The sequence below is a fragment of the Drosophila subpulchrella genome, chromosome X, assembly GCF_014743375.2.
Source record: "Drosophila subpulchrella strain 33 F10 #4 breed RU33 chromosome X, RU_Dsub_v1.1 Primary Assembly, whole genome shotgun sequence".
Taxonomy (NCBI): Eukaryota; Metazoa; Arthropoda; class Insecta; order Diptera; family Drosophilidae; genus Drosophila; species Drosophila subpulchrella.
The window spans coordinates 12,603,523-12,624,444 of record NC_050613.1 but is presented as its reverse complement, the minus strand read 5'-3'; the positions used below and the strand labels follow the sequence as shown (position 1 = coordinate 12,624,444).

Here is a 20,922-nt window from a genome sequence, read left to right as displayed (position 1 = left end):
GAACTCCTTAGCCAGCCGACAAATGACCGAATGAGCAGCTAATGCCCAAGTAAGCCGCATAGTTCAGCCGGGATAAGTCCCCTCCACTTATAAAGACCATTCGCGACCCAAAGGGAACTATGCAAATTAAGAGCTGTGCAATAAATAAGAGACAAGAGCCTAGCGAGGACAACTCGAAGTTATTGATGCCCTGCATTAGATCAGAAGTTATAACGGGTTTTATGCGGAACTTCAATATTATTGGTAATACAAATGGAACTTTTAAGATTATTAAAGCTTAACTGTTTATAGTCTTTCGATATATGATGATGATATGATATGATAGATATGATTTCCTTTCCCAGTTGAGTAATGCATTTGTCCTCATTTATATTCAGATCTAACAAGTTGTTGTGAATTTCCTTATATAAGTTTCTGTTGCTAATGGAAATCTTTAAAGTTCAAGGACCTGAAACTTTTGAAATGAAGTGCAGTATTCAGGGTATCCTTTCTGCCTTATTCCACTTATGCACACACAGACGGACCTGCGTGGGTAATTAATTAAGCGGGCCTCTTGATTACAGAATGAAATTGACGCCATTTGCCACAGTCGTCAAGTCAAGGTAAGTGGAGTGATAGAGTGATAAGAGGGGTGGAAAAAGGGGGGATATTGTGAGGGGTGTGGACTGCCAGGTGGCCACAAAGTTGGCTCTAAGTGTAGGACACTTGGGGGCATGCTTAATGCTTGTTTAGGCCACTCAACTCTGCTGCCAAAGGGCTGCACAGGAAGAAACTATTGGATGCCAATTGAATAACATAACTTAAAAGATAACCAAAAAAGTAGTGGAGTTTATAAACCCACATATATGTAGTTATGTAAAAAACTGAACTTAATACTTATACAATAATAATAATAATTAATATAAATATACACATATAATTCATAGAAAATCGTTTGAGTTTCCTGGCTATATTTCAAAAGTTATATATATTCACTTATATATTTATCTCTTTTTTTCTCAGTGTAGCCCTTCAACAGCAATGAAAGGGAAATGTTTGTTCGCCGCCAACACCATCTGTTTGGCAGGCAATTCTAGGAATTATTTTCAGTTTCAACTGCTGCCTCTTGAGCTCCATTCCATCGCCATCTCTATCTCCATTGCCATTTCCATTTCATTGTTGCGCTTCGTTTTAATAAAGTGCAAAAAAGTTTTTCGCCTTCTCGGAGTGCAGATTAAATATGCAGGCCGCACTCTCCAGCGGCCTCCCGATGGATTATAATAATGATAATCGTCCCGCCATGATAACGATGATTAGGATGGCGATTACTACAGGGGGCGGCTGAACTTCCATCCATTTGCCGCCAAAAAGTTTTTTGCATTATGTAGCTAAGACGTCTCTGCCTTAACTTTTGCGCAGCTTAAAATTGTATAATACTTTTGATTAATTTAATCGAGTGCCTGTCCCCAGAGGTGGTTGCCTGTTTCCGGGCTCTTTTCAAGTATAGTTTAAACAAATTTTCCGCTTTCTCCGCATTGTTTTGCTTACCTGAAAGTAAAAAGACAGAGCAGATGTTAGAATTGTTTGAAATATAAGTTTTACTATTCAAAACTTAATAATAAACTTAATATCAGTGGGGTTTCTTTCAAATGCTAAAAAATGCACTGAAAGTCCTTTGATCGGTACATAAATGTTGTCTGAAATTTTAAATACATATTTTAAACAGCTTTGCTAGATTATTTTTGAGATGAAGCTTTATAATATAATCTGTTTTTTTTAAGAAATAGTTATTTTCTTAAACTCTATTGAGGATGTTTTTTGAAACTTTAGTCCAACCCATAGGGACAATGTGTTAAGCAAGAGAAATAAATTTGATTCGGGAGTTTGGGCCACCCCTTGCATTTGTAAACTTCCTTAAGCTGTTTAAATCTGAACTTAGCCTGCAGCCGTAGTTATGAGTTGTGCAATCAATAAGCAATCAATGGCGGAACCCCCAATCTGAGACTTAACCACTCCGGGTGTTCATCTAATGAAGACATCGCGAATCTCGTACAATTTGCCAAATGAATCGCAGCCAGTCTTGTGGCGAGCCAAATCACACGCGTCGCACTAGCACACCCACTTTCACCCACCGACCCACTCACACTTTCTCCCAACAACAAGTCGCTTTCACTTTGCCTAAAACGACTGCTCAACCTGCTGCAGTGAAGTTACTCTTTGAGCAGCACCACAAACTGCAGGGAAGAACAAACCGATGTAAAACTATGTCTTGGATATCGAAAGGAATGCAATAAAATACACTGGGCTTTCAAATTTTATAATTTAAAATAAATAATATATAAAATAAAATATTTTAAAATTAAGAAAACGATGAGAATACAAAGGAATGTACATTTATTCCTAAGTAAGTATTTGCTTTTAAGATGGGGACTTAAAAAAGAAATGTTAAAAACACTTTTATCATAACATATTTTTTAAGGCATGCTGAGGTATCTCCAACTTATTCAGAAGAACTTTGAGTATATATAGAAGATTAAGGTGACGAAAATATTTTTTTTATGTAGTACAGCTAACATTTTCTAGTCCATTTGAATATTTTTTAACAATCTGATTTTTTTTTTAATTTTTAGAAGTAGTATTCCAGTGATGATATATGTAGATGGTATAGATATAGATAGTATATGAAAATTTGTCATATATCCATATATAGCTACTCGAATTGTCTGGTTTTTTTCAAGTATTTTATAAAATACCCATCCTTTTTATTAAAAGAAATAAACAATAAACAATTTTTTCTATAACCCAGTCTAGGCTTAAATTCTATAATTATTCCTTGCATCCATTAGGAATTTTTTCTCCGTGCAGCCACCTGCCCCTGCCAATTTGCAACACCACTTGCACCTGCCCAACCCCTCACACTACCCCTCTTCCCCTGCCCCGCCCATGCCTCGCCCCGCCCCGTTTTGGTTACCACCGCATCCTCTTGCCTTCTACGAGCTGCGGTTTCCTTGGTTTGATGGGTTTTTGCGGTTTGTTTGTTGCACGGTGGCAACTTCGACATTGCTGCGACATTGTGACTCTGCCTCGGATTCGGATTCAAACTCTCGTTCCGAATCAGAATCAGAATCTGAATGTTACTCTTCAAATTCCATGCCAGAATGCGGCTTCATTTGTCAATGCTGGATGGCTGGCGGGGATGGGGAATGGGGACCTTTGACAAATGTCAGCGCGCCCGACAGAGATGGATGCAAAAATCCATCTGGCGAAAATAAAAATGTCGCCGGGCCAAATAAATACAAATAAAGTGCAATTCCCCATCAAATAAGTAAAGTCAACTGCCAGTCAGCCAGTCGGGCTGTCAAAACGAAAGCTTTCCACTTTAGCATCTAAAATGCGGTGACTTCATTTCCCGGGTGGGGGCCAAACTAAGCGAAAACAATGGTCAGGGCAAATACGAGTATGTGTAAAATTTACTAATGTTATTGCCCATACTTTCCGCCCTCCGCCATTTGCAGATTATTTGTTTGGAAAACGCGTGAACTGGGAAACGCAACAAATCGAGTTTTGAGAAGCAGCGGTTAGTTTGCCATAATTGCGATCGCTGATTGATTTTCCCATTAGCATTATCGGTGGCCAATACCCTTTAGTTTTCATATTTCTGTCTGCCTCCCAGGGTGTCGATAAGCCGCTCCACTGGCCAATTCAATTAGGCGAGCCGAAAAGCTTCCAGGCTCCACAGTACTCCGTTCGCCACTCTGAAATATTCAATCTCCGCTCCCTTTAAAGTCGAAAAAGGGAACAATTGAGTCAACTGAATGAGCAAAGTGCACAGAAAATGAATCCCAAAAGTGGGAATTGGATCGAGCTGCACGTGTAAAAATATTCATAGCTAAAAATATCAGGGGGGAGCCACTGAAATCTGAAGAGTTTTGAAATCATGTATAATGGTGCCCAAAAGTATGCTGTAAAATATGACTGTCGTCTAGATTAAATATATTTTGTTGCATTCTTTAAGACAATATTTTTTGGCATCCCCCTAAAGAACGCTAAATTCGATAAGTTCACTTATTTATTCATATTAATTTGAGTAGCATATTTTTATACGAATTTCTCACAGTGTTTGCCCAACTCTTTGTAGTCCGCCCGCCAACACTCCTACTAGTCCTTTAGTTTTCTGCTCCGCTACCCCTATGTGTTATGGCAAAGCTGAAAACTTATGCTTTTGCCAGTTTATTGTCTTGTTTTGCTTTGTTTGGCGACAGCCAGCAAAACAAAGTGGGAAAATCTTTTTCGAGCACCAACAATATTCTATAAGCCCAGATTTAAATACACTCAACCAGCCAGGTTGCGTTTGGATTATGAGAAGCATTTTAGTTGACTTTTATTTTAAAGCAACCAACATTTTGAGAGAGTAAAAATTCGTATGGTAGGTATCAGATATCTTAATTAAGGTTTTATTTATTTGTATTTAATTTTTTCGTATGTGTACATTATATAAGGTGTATATTGTAGTAAACAAATTAATTAAGGACGTTTTTTTCAAGAGCTCTGAACTATGCCAAGTTTGGGATTATTCAAAAACTTTTCCTTTCTGAGACGATAGTAGTTACCGCTAATAAAGTGCCTTGACTTTCGCCTAACGGTATGGGAATGAAGAAATTTCATTGTTTCCCGAACCGTTTGCCACTTACAATTTACCATTTACCAACTTCTGGCCCCAAAAACTTTTGTTGTGTCACTTTCAGTCTGGCTGGGAATTTACTATACATAAAGTGTGCATACACCATACACCATGTACGTATATTTGAATAGTTCGGCGATTTTTGTCTTTCATGAATTGGCTTATTTCGTTCCGCTCCTCCGTTTTCCCTCCACAATAGGAAGATAATAACTTTTCATATTTTGCAAACAACAAAGTGAGCGGAAGAGGTTGGTGGTAAAAACTTTTGCTACATAAACAAATTGGCGGGACATGAGCGGAGATGGCCTTTAAGTGCCACCCAATAATTCCTTGGAAAACTAAGTTATTATTGATTTATTCTCCAAAAAGATCCATATTTTCTTTTGGAATTCCAACACACAATAACCAGTAAGACCTTTTCTTTCTGACGCCTTTTTTATTAGCTAGTTATTTGTGTCTTGCCCATTCATGTCAAATGGTTTGACGACTTATTTATCGATTTTCAGCAACGCCTTTTCACAAAGCCATTCACCAAGTTCTTTGAGGATGCTCATTATTATTAATTTGATTTTCCTTTTGTGGTTTACTCTTTTTTTTATAAAGTTCTCACGCTTAAACAAGATATATAAAATAAGACATAAATAATAACAAAATCATTTAAATATTTTTGCTTGTAATTTATGTATATGCTGTTTTCAGGATTCTTGGATTAAGCTCCTTTATTTTCATTGCCAAAATATCATTTTTCATTGATAAAACCCTCTAAGGGTATTCAACATTTCGGTTTTTAAAGGCTTATCTTATTTTTTAACCTGGCCCTGTAGGATTTGCCGAATGTTTAGGACGCAGCTGAATTTTGGTGGGAGTTGGATTTTGTGGTTGGTATAAGGGAAAACTGTTGGGGTTGAAAAGGCGTCATTAAAAATCATTAAAAACCAGTGAAGCGTTGCAAATGCGACGGCTGTCCCTTCGGCCGGCCATTTGAAAGGTTCAGCATTTTTTCGCCACTTGCCGAAAGACCCGGGGCTGGTTTTTATCCGTATTCCCGATGCCTCTCCATTTTCTGCTCCAGGGACACTTATTACATAAAAATGATATACGCACTCGAATCAAACTAATTCCGGTGGACGAGAAGTGTATATATGATTAGGCCTTTGTGTTGCCCTCCCCGGTTTTTTTTTTGTTGATATTTTGATGTCCTTTGAAACTGTTTCAAGCTAAACTCAAATATAAGCTAAAATATTATTGTACACCGCCACTATGTATGGACATTATATTTACTAGGCTTTAAATAAATAAAATTAATTTTATATAACTGCTGTAAGGGCCATACCCAGTTCAGTTTGAACTTATTATAAACACTATGGATAAAAGTTACGTTTTAAAAGACATAAAAAACCAATGATTATGTTTTAAAGTGCCCATATATAATCTTATATCGCTTTAATGAACCATCAAGGGACCATTAGTTTCTGCTCAAAGGGGCATTTTCGCATACCCCACTTCGGTTCGATTATATTACAAATATTTTTCTGCCCGGCCAAATATGGTTTTTAAAGCACACTTTTGTGGTCTGCTGGCTGCTGGCGGGGTAATTTGTTACAGTTGGCCGTCCTTTGATTGGCCAGGGCCATTTGAAACGACATCCCATACTGGCGGTCCTTGTGCGTGACTCCGCCATTGTTCTCGGCACGAGAATTTAATGTTTTGCCAACAATTGCGCCTCAGAGATTTGAAAAGCAGATTCGCTCCAAAATTTATTTGCGTTATTATTTAGTGGGTTCGTGTTTGTGTGTGGGGGGGGAGTGGAGTGGTTTCAATGGCACTTACAAATTAAAGCCACGACTGCTTTAAGCGACTTACATTGCCCCATGAATGCCTGATGATCCCTCGTCCCATCTCGCTCTATCTCCTTTCCAGCAGGACATTGTCCACTTACAATAATCACACAATTTACACGCATTTTGTGTCATCGCAACGAGCAGTGGCGAAATATCTTTATATAAATGCCGGGCACATACCACACCGACTGGCGGGAGATGGCAGTAAATAAACTAATGCGGCTGCTTGTTAAGCAAAGTGCCGTCATCTATTAGACAATGTCCCCGGACCGAACTACTGCAACATCCTCCTCAAACTCCCCGACAAATGAACTGAACTCGACTGAATGACGAACTCAACGGAGTCCAAAAATGACGTGGAAGGGGGCTACAAATGGTATTGGACCAAGGCAATTTTTCTCGGCTCTGGCTGGACACAAATATTCGCCATGTTTTCAACGACAAGACACGGAGAAAAAAAGAGTGTTATAAAAGTTGAATTTATAAGTAGTTTCTAGTATCTGGTTCGAAGGGATTTAGGGCCAAAAAAGAACACTTTATTATGATTTTCTAGTATACTTCGAGCAATATTTTGATCTAACATGATTTTATATATTTTGCATGTATAGTATGTTTGCTTAGTAGGTTAACCAATATTTTTTTAAAAATATTGAAACTCCAAAAAAATTGAATATTATAACTGGTAACAGGATCATCAGAAAATTGGAATGTACTTACATTCTTTCTGTTAGTGCATCCCAAAATCTACTGCTTGAATGATAGAATTAAGAAAAAACAAATTTAATTTGAGTTCTTTTAAATTAAGTTATGTATTCAGCTTATACCCGATTTCTCTCACTGTAGCAACGGCTGCAGCTGCGAGTGCGTAGCATGTGTGACAAATGTCTGGAATTCCCCTCTGCCGCTTTCGCCCCATCACCACTCGCAATTCCCAGCGCTTGACTCTGGTTTTGGGTTTTTTGCCCATGTTTTTATACCATTTTTGTGTCTTTTTGCTTTGTCGTCATGCATGTGACTCATTAAGGAGCAGCAAGTAACGAGTCAACAGGACAAACTCCCTCCATTCACACAGACAAAAAGTGTTCACATAACAAGTAGATATAAATATATATAAACAACAAATATATATTATCAAAATACGAAAAAAGGATTTATAAATAACATTCCACATTGATGCTATCGTATTTTAAATACATGCGTATCTGTTGGAAAATAACACGAATTATTAGAAATACTGATATAACATATACATTTTGTCCTGTGCACATTCCCTGGTCTCCAAGCGAGCTCCTTCGACTGGAAGCAAAACAAAGCGAGCTGAGAGCCCTTTCCGCCACTTCTGCGACTGTCACTCGTACGTATTCGTAATGTCCAGAGGAGGTGGGGCAAAGAACATTGAGATGACTCCGGGAAAGTGCTGCAGAAAAGTGGAAAAGCCGGAAAAGCGAACAGCAGATGAACTGTCAGTGCACAAATGCTGACAAGTGAAATGCGGATTGAAATGTCGCTGAAAAAATTGAGCAGTAAGTCTCATTTATTGGATAAGCTGATTAAAACAAACGCGGTCGTTCACAAAAAAAATGCTTACAAATTTAAATACAGATATAAGTGCATTGTGGGTAGTTAATACACATAAAGCCTTTGAAAATTGCTGTAACAAGCCTATGTAATATTATTTTTGATTGTAAGCAGTTATTTTATTTTTCTTTTGAAGACAACCTTTTCATATTCCCAAATATTGTAATATTTTGATTTAAAAATCAACCAAATTTATAGTTTCTAATTTTAAATGATGTAAACCTAATGCAAACATGCGATAAAGTCAACTTGGCCCAATTGAAACCAATCAAAGTGCTTTTTATAGTTTAAGCCCATGGAATAATAGGAGAATGCACTTGAATCTCAGTTAATACATAAATAGTCATCGAGGGAAATCAAGCGATTAGCTGGTCCAAAATATGGAGCATACAAGGTGCCAGTTCTTGCCACCGATACATTAGCCATCGAGGAAAGTTGAAGGAGAAGGCGAAATAAATATGAAATAAACGAAGCTACTTAAACGCTTCAGTGCCACCGGGCACAGCAGGTGCTTCTTAGTCCTGCTTCCCGAGTCCCGAGTTCCAAGTCCTGAGTCCTGGCTCCTTGCTCCGGGCTTATGGTTCCTGGCTCCTGTTCTGGAGATCTTGAAACGCTTTAATGAGCACCAGCTTCCTGCGTCCCCGGGACATGCTCCTCCACCCACCATCTTTATCTCTGGCGCCTTTGTTGATTCTATTTCTGGTTCGGACCCGGCAACGTGCTGTCCATACATACGAGCCATTGTTCAGGGGCTCCCCCTTCCAAATCCCGGTTTCCCAGTCCCCACCCCTCCATCTCTATCTGGGTGGGTGAATTTTTCTATTTGCTTTCTATTTGCTTGGACTATTTGCTAAGCTGCTGCCAATTGTGTGTGTTATCGCTGGCCGTCATAAGGCGGGTGGTGCCCAGAGGCTTTCCGATGAGTCAAGGGCCAAGGACCAAGGACCTGTGGTCGCTGACCTCTGACGGATCCCCGGATCTCTTGGATCTCTGGCGCTGACTAATGACATATGGCCGGTGGCCAGCGAAATCATTAATTATCGACAGGTGATGGTTCAAATCCGACTCGCAGTCCCGACTATCAATTACCCAATTGCTGCCATAATTCACAGCGAGCCAAAGAGAAAGCAAGCCGTTTTATTTATGCTAATTCCCGGGCTCTTTTGAGTTTAGACCCCCCATCCCCCCGATGAAGCGAAACCGCAGAAGTGAACTCCCATTTTTGGCTGGCTTTTCACGTGCGTAAAATAAATTTAAAACGCCCCGCCCTGGCAATTGCTATTTTTGGCATGTTTTATGGCCGCTCGAAGGAGCAAATCGAGGCTGTTTTGGGGAAAAGGTTAATAGCAAACTTTTTTTTCCCGTATCCATAGCCGTAGCCGTATCCGCCTTCCCCATCGAAAGCTAAAGCGTTCTATCAAGAACCTCGCAAAACCTCCGGCAAAAAGCGTAAGCAAAACAGGGGCAGCCCACAGCCGAACGTAAAGTTTGGCAACTCTGGCGAAAGTTCGTTAAGTAAGTGAAAGAGCTGTGAATGATTTATTGCGTTTTAAAAATGTAAACTGAGCAGCTGAAGAGCGAGAACAAAAACCGGAACCAGGACAAGGACAAGCCTTTGCCCCTTTAAAGGATATAGAAAAAACCCCTTAAGGACCGTCACAACTGCATTGCTGCTAAAAAATTGCCACCCGAAACCTGTCTGTGCCCTTGAAGCTTGGAGCAACACACTGCGTATACGTAACGTGCATTGCGTATACGTATTAGGGAAACTTTGCTTCGGTGGTCAGCTAGTGGGAAAGTAAAAAAAGAAAAACCTCTAAATTCGGAGACAAAATCCCCAGGAGGGCCAGACTTGGGGGAGGAAACCTGTCAAAGATTGATTTTCCTGCCTCACGTGAGAGCGTCTGAGGAAAGCTTAAATTGAGCCCTCTGTCTGAAATGGACATATACTACAAGGAGGAAAACCATTGAAAGACCGTTTCAGCAAATATTTAACTTGCAACACAGAGGACAAAGCGTGATGCACTGCAAAAAAATGGACAAATTTATTCCTATCCCCAGGCGATGCTTCTGATCATTTACAAAATTTATTCACATATCAAGAGTTTGCCTTTGGCATTGATAAAAAATTTCATTTTGCTGAATTTCTTTTTAAATGTATCAAATGTATTTTATTAATGCTCACTAAAAAAAGCAAAACTTATGTGATTTTAGGAGCAAAATATAATTTGTGATTTTGCTTACGACTCATATCTATTTATTTTTATTTATTGTATTATAAGAACAACTAAAACTGTTGTTATTACTGTCATTTACTGCTTTTATATGTAAAATATGATTGGTTTGGATTTTACTAACAATTCCATTTGCTTGTTTAAACACTCTCTTTTTGTCGATTGCATTTTTTTTCAGTGCGTAAAAGGAAGGTAAACAAAATGAACAATGCACGTCAGATGTTTTTCAGCTGTTCACATCGAAAATTGCTTTTGAAAAGTTTGTTTCATTGCGGCGACAGGCAGGGGAAATCAGAGGGGAGACATCAGAGGACCTGCGATTAAGGCCGAATTCTATGCGCAATGGCCATTGGCTATCTGGCGATCGGAAATCGGACGGGAATAATGCACAATTTGTATATTCATCGCTTCCGGCTATCGCCATGTTTGATTTATGCCTGCCCCATCCAAAAATCCAAAACACACACACACACACACAAGATAAGGGGGCGTGGCTGGGGGCAGAAACAGAAACAGGCACAAAGACACTGGAATAAATTCAATTGAAATACAATTGGCTTATAAACGAAAGCCTATTTGGCAGAAGACGACGACAGCGAAGATGGTAGGGATTGGGTTCTGGAGAGGGGGCTACCAGATCGATGGGCCATTCAATATGTGCCCCATATGGCGGGGGCGTGGCAGTGGGCGGCTGAGCTGGGCGCTTGACAATGAGTAGTCAATTGGTTTTGGCCCGGGATGGCAATGATTACGCTGCCGGATTGACTGATTGGCTGATTACACACTCACCGAAGGATAATCCCACTGGAATACTTTTGGCAAGACGCCAAAGAAAAAATATTAAAAAGAGAAAATAAAATGTATAATCGGTTTGAAAAACTTTAAATAGTTCTTTAGAAAAGCGTTCACTTTTTTACCAAGCTCTACTGAAAGCAAGTTTCTAAATAAATCACAGTTATTTGTAGGATTCTAAGTACTTATTTTCTAACATCTTTTCGAGGGATTGCTGCAACTAATTTTATTATTTAAATTAACTTAAATTGTTTTAAGTTATATCAATAGTTTTGTGTTGGGAAACCTACGATTTAAGTTCTTATTTTCTAACACTGTATATAAAATTGAAAGAGGGGTACAAAATTTAAAGCCGAATATTATCATTAAGTTATGAGAACTCATTTTAAAATGTTTCAGTCAATGAAGATTGAAAACTTTTGTAATCACGTCTTAAGCTCCTGAGTTCAAACCAAAGGGGAATTCCAATAATCGAAGCTATACTTTGTAATCTTGCCCCGCCTGATATTCAATATTTACTTTTAAAATGATTACTTTAGCCGACTTTCACCGCTCAACCAGCTCCATGAAAACTTAAAGTTGGGCTCGATGGATGGCTTGATGGGTGGTGGGGTGTGTGTACAAAATGGAAGGGGAGGGGGGGGCTTGAGGGATTTCCCCGGCGCACAAGACATAATTACAGAAGCGTCAACACATCCCCGTCGCCGAGGAAAAAGCGGCTGAAGGTGTCGGGCGTGCGAAAATTCCGGCAGTTTGCCTATTAGTAATTCATAATCCTTTGCCACAGTTGGCGAACCCCTCATCCTCATAAAGCCCACCCCCTTTTTGGAAAACCAGGCCCAGTGTGCCAGTTTCCATGAATGGGGCCTTTAATTGAGTGTCCTTACATTTGCCTTTGCCTTTTGTCGTCCTGACATAGCTGGCATATTTGCACGGCTTTGATTTTGTATTCATCTTTGGGGTTTGCAGCACTACAGATCCCAGAGAATATCGGGTAACCTGGAGTTTTTCCTGTATGACCTTTGAAATTTAAGGACAATTAAATCTTCGACCACTTGCCGTCGGATCGCCAGTCATAAATCAATTAATCTATGAAACGCAATTAGCCAAGTCAAAGCCGTTGAGGTGTGTGGTTTCGTTGTGTGGTGTGCAATTGGCGGGTGGTTTTGGGTTCATTTTGGGTGGTTTTCGTTGGCATTTGGGTTGGGTAATGGGTGCGTTTCATATGGATTAAGATGCGTGCGAGTAATCGATGTTCAAGGCGAAGCAATTAAGTGGCATTAATGTAATGGCGGTAAATGCTGGCCCAACCGCAGCCAAGATTTCCTGCCCAAACTTCCGCATAAATAACGGTGGCAGGGGATCATATTTGGTGGCTGGGGCGACGCCTTGTATTATGTGAAAATTAACGAGCATCAGCCCAAAACATAATACCTAATACGTATACAATTGCCTCCGCCAACCGGAGTTTGCTGCTCGGGAAACCCAATTACACTTATGACATTTGCAGTGTCAGAGCATCGTGATTGCGGGTGTGCGGGTGTGCTTGTGTGTATTAGCACCCACAACAAACACAGTAGCACCCACATCACCCACACCACCCAAAATGACGAGGTCGAGTAATGAAATTTTCAGTTGGCCAAATAAACGATTGCTACAATTGGGAAATTCGGACAACTAAGATGCGAAAAATAATAGTGGCAAATGAAAATGTATAAATCAATTTTGCACCAAGCTGAATTCATTTCAATCGGTTTATTTGATTATCGTCAGATTTCATAAACCTATAACCTAAATCTATAATTGAAGTAAACTACTACTATTATCTAAGCTGAACAAACTAGGGTAAACAAAATAAATAAATCATTATGATAGTAATGATATATATACCATAACATAGCATTGGTTAATAAAATAATAAATTAGATGCTGAATATTATTTTATCAAATGATGATCGATAATATAATAGTTCGATTTTAGTTATCTTTCACTAACAAAATAGAATGGTTTTTTCTAAAAAGGGTATCCCTAAGGGTTATAGGATTAGGAAATTATTAAAGACCCCTTTCATATATCCATAATCCCCATTAAATTGTCCATAATACCTTTTGACTCCGTTCCATTCGGCCGTAACGCCCATTAATCACACCGTGTTCAGAGTGGCGAACCACAAACTTTTGGCGCCCTGAACCAAAGTTTATAATTCTGCAACCGTTCGTTCCTGTTTCTGCCTGCCAGGCTGCCACTTTCAACTGGCGGCACTGGCTCTATAAAATATTTAAGTCTGTTTTTTGCACATTTCCCTTATTTATTTTATTTCGCAGTGCTTCTTTTTGCCCAAAAACCGCAAAATCGACTCAATAATGCGCCAACACACACACACACTCGGGCACGGAACCAATACAAACACAAATAGTAGCAGCATGAAAAGTCGGCGAACAGCGACTGACAGGCGAACAAACAAAGAGCAGCCCCCAAAAGCACATATACCATACCATACCATACCATATATGGTACTGTATGAGGGGCCTATCCTACAGCGCCCCCAAAAGTAGGCTTCTGTTGGAGCGCTAGCACTCACCTCGATTATTCATCGAATGTTTCGTTTCGAGCGGTTTACGTTAACGTTAACGTTAACGGATTACGAATTACGGCTAAGTGAGTGCGAGAGGGCCAAAAAGGATCAAACCGTGAAACTTTCCAGTGCCAAGGACTCCAGTGATTAATTGGCCCCGTCAAGCGGGCATAAACTGATTAATTAATTATATTTATTCATTTCAATTAATGCCGATGCGAAATTTATCTGAATGGTTGGCCGCGTTTATTGAATGCTATTTATTTGGCACACACCTCAAAAATCGCTGGGTATTGTCTTTTAGCTTAATTTATTTTGGTAAATTGATCACAAAGTGGTTCTGTACCTATTTTTTAAGATGTACAGTTTTTTGTTATTTTAGATGGTTTAAGTTGTCCTCTCAAAACGCTTTAAATTTTTGAAGAAGGCATTACATTTTTTTTACTTTTTTTTAAGTTGGTATGTTGTGTTAAGTTATGTAGCTATTTAAAAATGTTTTATATCTCAATAAGCTTTTATAAAACTTTAATATTATTTTATAAAATATTTAGTTTGGGATTTCGCCTTGAAAATTAAGAAAAAAACATTAAATTTGTAATAAACCTATAACCTTCAAGATAAACTGGCTGATGAAGATATAAGTACTAACAGCTAGATATCTCTATGCTTTAATGTTTTATCTGCTGACATTGCAAAAACAGCAGTGGAATAAACAATCAGCGAAGTACAAAGCCATGTGAAAATATTCAGAGTATGAGGCGGAAACTCTAAGGCCGTAACATATGCAGAATGTACAAAAATTGATCAGTGAAAAGTCAATTCGTTGATGGACAGTTGCCCACAAAATGTTCGCATGCATAAAAATACAATATTGAGGGCTACAGATGTGTGCTGCATGTGTACTGTATGCAGGGCGAAGTCAAACCAATTGGCGAAAGTAAATTTCATGAATTCCCGGCCCGGCGGAATGAAATAAAAATGGGCGAATGTGAAATGGGAAATGGTAAGTGGCGAAGGGAAAATCGGGAAAATCAGGCCAGAAAGAGGGGGGGGGGGGGATGGGCGGTGGCTGGGCTGGCAACACGAATATCGCATGCAAATTTCAGCGTCCGCACACTTAATATAATTTCACTTAAAAACACTCAAACCGGTGGGTAAGGAAAGAAGGAGCGAGACGGCTGCTACGGGGCTAGAAAGAGAGGGGGCTTGGGGAGAGAAAGAGACGGGTGCAGGTGCTGGTGCTGTTCCGTTGGCCATTTCGACTTTCGTGCGGCCTTTCTTTGCTCTCCTGGCGCTAACGTGACTTTGGCGCGTTAACCTCAATTTATCGCTGCCATTTATGTCCTTTTTTTCGATTACAGCATAAATTGTGGTAGCTAACGTGTTGGCCCGCACACACACACACACAGGCACACATTCGTACACCTACCTGATAAATGGTAAACTGCATGCATTGTGTAATCGATAAAAAAAAATAAAATAAAAAAATACAAAAGGCAGCGGCAGCAGCCGGCACGTCGAAGGCAACTGCAAATCCTGGCACTGGCATGTCCTGGCCCTCTCTACTCCTCAACTCCACCTCCGACCCGGCTGAGTGGCATTGAAGGACGACCGCCTTAATGTACATTTGTCTGCCCGCCTGCATGTCCTATATTTCCCCGGATGTATGCATGTGGATATGTCTCCGAGTGTAAATAAGTAACAATTACCCGTTGACGCGCTGTAAATTTTAAACCGAACTTCCCCGATGCGGAGGACACTCCAAGACATTTCGCCACGAAGCCAGCTAATGCCAAATGAAATTCAAGGGAATGCGGTAAGAGCTTGAGGAAATCGGAGAGGAAATCGGGGAGTTGGCCCAATATACTTGAGGAACTACAGGCAAACTTACCCTAATCCAAAAATCAAGTGCCTTCAGAAAAACTTGGTATTGGTACCTTTCTTAAAATATATTTATTTATTATCACTTAAGTTTCTTGTGACTCTAAAAAAAACCTTAGTAAATCCAAAGATTACATTTTAAATCAAAAATTTTTAGCTGAGTTTTCCATTAAAGCGTTTATTTTAATTTTAAAAATGAAAACAAAGTTTATAAATACCAATTTTATATAGCAAATTTTTTTTCTCTATTAAAGTTTCTAGTGATTTCAAATTCAATTTTAATATTTTTCACTGAGTTTTTTCAACACTTCTGTTTTTTTTATTAGCATAGCCAATTTGTTTTTCCTCGTAGTCAAACTTGCTTAAGCTGATTTTATTTTAAAACTTTATTCGGAAAATCAGATTTTCCTTCATTTTTATGAAAATTATTTATATACAAATATATTTAGGTATTTTGTTTTTATTGACCACTGAATGATGTTAACACTCTGAATTTAATGGTTAATCCTTCAGCATTAATCTGCAAACATTGATCCGGAAAGCTTTCTGTCACTCTCATTATTTTTAAACCATTTGAACTTTGCTGCCAAGACCTAAATGAAAGAGCGCGGAATTTAGACAGCTGGCGTCCTTTTTTATGCGCATATATCAGGCCCTCGAAAATATGACACATAGAAAAAGCAAAGGCTTAACCGTTGAGGATTATTCAAACTAGATTGACAGTCGGATATGGCTTGACAGGCCCTTTTTTCGCTTCAAGCTCGCTAATCTTCGTTTGGAAGAGTCTATTCAGGGATTCTGCAGCCGCGCTTTTCGTCGCGGATTGACATATTTTATTTAAGCGCAAGCCGAATTTGATTAAATTAAATGTTTTTCCACATTGTCCGACGTGAACTCAAATGTCATATTTGCCTTTCATGTTTTGCATCGTTTATTTATTTTCCAGCCACATTCGACAGTTGTTCCGTAGAAGAATATTTGCAAAATGTTCGCCGCATTTGGAACATGTTTTTTCGCCATTTCTCTCTGGTCGGCATTTTTTTCGGGTATTTCTTTTATTCCGATATTGACTTTTTGGCTTAAGCGGAAATTCAATTTAAATGTTCCACATTTTTTATACCCGTTACTCGAAGAGTAAAAGGGTATACTAGATTCGTCGGAAAGTATGTAACAGGCAGAAGGAAGCGTTTCCGACCCCATAAAGTATATATATTCTTGATCAGGATTACTAGCCGAGTCGATCTAGCCATGTCCGTCTGTCCGTCTGTCCGTCTGTCCGTCTGTCCGTCTGTCCGTCTGTCCGGATGAACGCTGAGATCTCGGAAACTATGAGAGCTAGGCTATTGAGATTTGGCGTGCAGATTCCTGAGCTTCTTACGCAGCGCAAGTTTGTTTCAGTAGACTGCCACGCCCACTCTAACGCCCACAAACCGCCCAAAACTGTGGCTCCTACAGTTTTGATGTTAGATAGAAAATTTTAACTGAAATGTATTAGTCTTGTCCATACCTATCGATTGACCCAAAAAAAATTTTCTACGCCCCCTCTAACGCCCACAAACCTCCCAAGAAAAAAAGCTATGACGTCAGAGCCAGACAATGCGAAATGTTTTTACGCGTGTATGTGTGTGTATGTAAATAGTTGCCGGCCGAACTTAGCGGCAAAGAGAAAAGCACTGCCGGCGCTCAGAGAGAGCAAAGTGCGCGGCTAACTTATTCTATTGAATAATGAATTTGTCACGCCTACCCTAACGCACACAACGCTTAAATCTGTCTTCCGCCGGTAGGTGGCGCATTTAAATCTCGCTTTGCTGCTTGCATATCTCCATTTCCCTTTGGTCGCTGAGTAACGGGTATCTGATAGTCGAGGTACTCGACTATAGCGTTCTCCCTTGTTTTTTATTATGCTGGCAAAAATGTTGATGTTAAGCCTTTTCGTTATTTTTCTCATTCTACTGGCAATCTGCGCGAGAGAAAGAGAGACTTTCATATTTTTATATGATAGGAGCCAGAGTATTTGGTTCTTAAATATTTCCGAAATTCAGGAATTACAAAATTTACAGGTTGCACCGACAATTAAGAGCAATTGAGGGCAAGATTTGAAATATGCACAGCACACGACTGGGATGAAAAAAAAATGAGGGGAAAGGGAAGCTCAGCCCCTATCACTCGGCATTACAGGGAAAACAACAGGACACAAAACCCAGAAAGCAGACACGTCCAAAAACATAAGCACATAAAACTACAGAGGAAAACTCGGCACTGAGGTGCTGCGACTGCGGAGGAAATGAAAGTGGGGTTGGGATGAATATGGGGATGGGGAGATGGAGCTCTCCGAATGAGACATTGGCGCAATAATCATAAAAAGTCAGTGCGAGGCGACACAATAAACTGCCGCAGGCAGAACGATGATTATGGCACTCTCTGGGTTACGAAGGGGGTTTTTAGGGGGCGGCGTAACCCTAACCCATACCCATGCCAGTGCCCCCCCTTTCACATCCCACTCAAACCGGCGAAGACGAGCAGCGTTTGCCTCTAAAGCAGCGGAAACGGAAGAAGAACGGAAGTGGAAGTGGAAGTGGGCCAGAAGGCTGAGCACTGAGGACCAAGGGCTGGGAATGCCCAAAAAAGGGTGAAGAAAGAGCATTGTGAACTACCTTGGGCGCATTTGTCAGCCCTCCCCCGAAAAGCCCTCATCAGAATACAACTGGCACTTGAATTGCAGCCAGTAAGCCCCGAATTCAAGCGAGTATAAACATAAAGTCGGTTCAACCACAAGTTCGCATAAAATCCGATCTGAGGATTTGGAATGCCACGAAGTTCATTAGGTGTACGGAAGGTGGGCTAATTAACCCCCTCAAAGATGCTGTAATCTCAACTCTATTAGTTCCTGCATAACAGCTTCTTGTTGACTTTTACTATTAAACTACACTGATTGTAGTGGACGGATAGTAAGCAATGGCATCTTTTAATATATTAGAAAATGGTATAGAAGTAAATTTGATTTAAAGAGTAGAAATGTTTATCCTTAAAGCATGAACATAAGCAACGTTTTTAATTGTAATTTGAAATTAAAAAAAAATGTTCAAATCAAAATAAATATGGATTTTATTTTCAATGATTTTCATTAGACTTAATGTTTTCGTATTACTGATATATATTGTTGTCACTTTTTTGGACTGTTCTGTTTAGCTTCTTCTCGATAACATTTCAGCAGAGTTGCCAGATTATCCACTTAAGAATATATGGTAATACTATTAGTGCTACATACCTACCACAATACCAAGGACTTATACGTCCCCTTCCCCCTTATTTTTAAGGCCTATCTGGAAATCGATATTTCAAGTGGCTCGTTGGTCTAGGGGTATGATTCTCGCTTCGGGTGCGAGAGGTCCCGGGTTCAAATCCCGGACGAGCCCAATGTTTTTTCCTTTTTTGATTCATACATACCAACAAAATAAGTTATTTAAATATGACTTACGAGTAAGTGACCCCATGGGATGATAAATATAAAGCTTGTTAAAGCACTAAACTGTTTTATCTTTAACCCTAGAAAGAATTTGCATCGCCCCTAAACTGATCTAACATTTTTGTAAGGGCAGCAAGATAAATCACCAATCTGTAGCCCAGTGGGGCTAAGAAGTTCCAGAGAGCTGTTCAAATATTTCTTCTGTTTACTGATGATGTCCGTCGGAGGAAGTTTCGCAGCTTCTGAGACAGGATCTGGGATGCGAATGCGGATGCGGATGTGGATGCATTCCCCCACGAGTGGCCAATTGAGATGAGCGCAATAAATAAGCCAGTTTGTGCGTTGCACGTCCCCGTAATCCATTCCATCGGGTTTCCCGTCCAATCCCAATTCCTATCCCTATATATCCGGCCACTTTACTCTAAATATATATCTGTATGAAATATGGTCGAAGGGGAAAGAGGCTTAGAGTGTTTGCCAAGCAGGCCGAAGGACAAGTGGGCGGAAAAGAGCCGTCAACACCTTGTCCTTCAATGCAGTCTGCTCCTCTGTTCTTCCGTCTGAGTCTGAGTCACATTTCTGACTGGATGGCTGTCTGTCTGTCTGACTGCCCGTACTTCTCTGGCACAAAATTTCATTTCAACTTTGTCTCCTCTCCGACGGCAAACACATAAATTTTGATGAAGCTCTTTCAAAAACAGTTTATAGTTTCATTTTCCCTCTCATCGCCAGCCATCATCGCCAGCTTCATTCCTCCGTCTGTCTGACCACTTGACACTTGTTTTGGCAATGGGCAGTGAAAAGTTTTCGACTTTTTTTCTTGGGCCCCAGACTTTAGCCTCAATTTGCAAGTTCAAGTTAGTTAAATAGTTGCCATTTATGGGGGGCGCTTTGTGCGTTTATAATATTAAAGTGGAATCCGCATTCAATTCGCTGCAAATCCTACGCAAACGTAACGGCGCACGGGGCGTATGCGTAATAATATTCATGAGGTTGCCGCGTCCTACGCTCTATCCCCATGTATATCTATATATATATTCAACTTATCCCCGCATGTGTTCCCACATTCCGGCAGTGACAAACCAAGGCTTAGGAACAGCAGCAGCAGCAGGAGGGGGTGGATATCCTGGCAACAGATTCCACTGGCGCAGGATACAAGCGGATCTCCATTATTATGCGGATTTTTCGTTGCCTTCGGATTACGATTTTCTGTGTCCCTTTCAGCATGCGAGCAGCATAAATACGTTCTATATAGTTTTGTGTGGCATTACTTCGCATCCGATTTCACTACTCCCCTTCACTTTTTGGCTGCAAATCGTGTTCAGCTCTTGATATATTCATAATTTTCACTACGAATTGAACTTGGTGCGCCAGCATGAAAAAGACACAACTCTAAGGCCGGGGGTGCAATCAAGGCTTAGCTTTGAAAACACAAGGTTTGCGAAGAATATAGAAGTTAATTTTAGCAATTCCAATTTATTTCGATTTAAAAAATTATTTATTTAGATTTGTTGAGTTATTCCGTGACTGGTTTCCATAATACATGTTCATTGGTATTAAGAAAGACTTGTGTTAGTTCGTTTCTGAATTGAAACTTAGAGTTTAATCTTGTTTATGGTGTGGATAATCGTTAACAATACTAGCTAAATTTAAAAAATACTTTTTTTGATTTAAATAAATTTATACAATCTTATAAGTTCCTTTTTCACAGTGTAGGGGGCTCAGTACGAAGAGATTATTAGAATGCAATGTAACAAGCGTTGCCTGGCAATAAAGTCGGCTAGTGCTTGAGCTAAAGCTAATGCTAATTTCATTAGACATCAAGTCCCCGACCCCAGGTTTTTTAATCATTCCTTGGAGCAGCACTTCCCGTTCCCCGGAAACTTGCGGCCAC

The 20,922-nt window shown here is 39.9% G+C and overlaps 1 protein-coding gene and 1 non-coding gene across 2 annotated transcripts in view; one reads left to right on the top strand and one right to left on the bottom strand.

Moving 5' to 3' along the window:
• Nucleotides 1-20,922, bottom strand: part of LOC119556912 — an 88,145-nt gene that overhangs the window by 47,012 nt on the left and 20,211 nt on the right. The window lies entirely within an intron of this gene.
• Trnap-cgg lies at nucleotides 18,907-18,978 on the top strand. The gene has a single exon. It is a non-coding gene; the product is annotated as a tRNA-Pro (tRNA).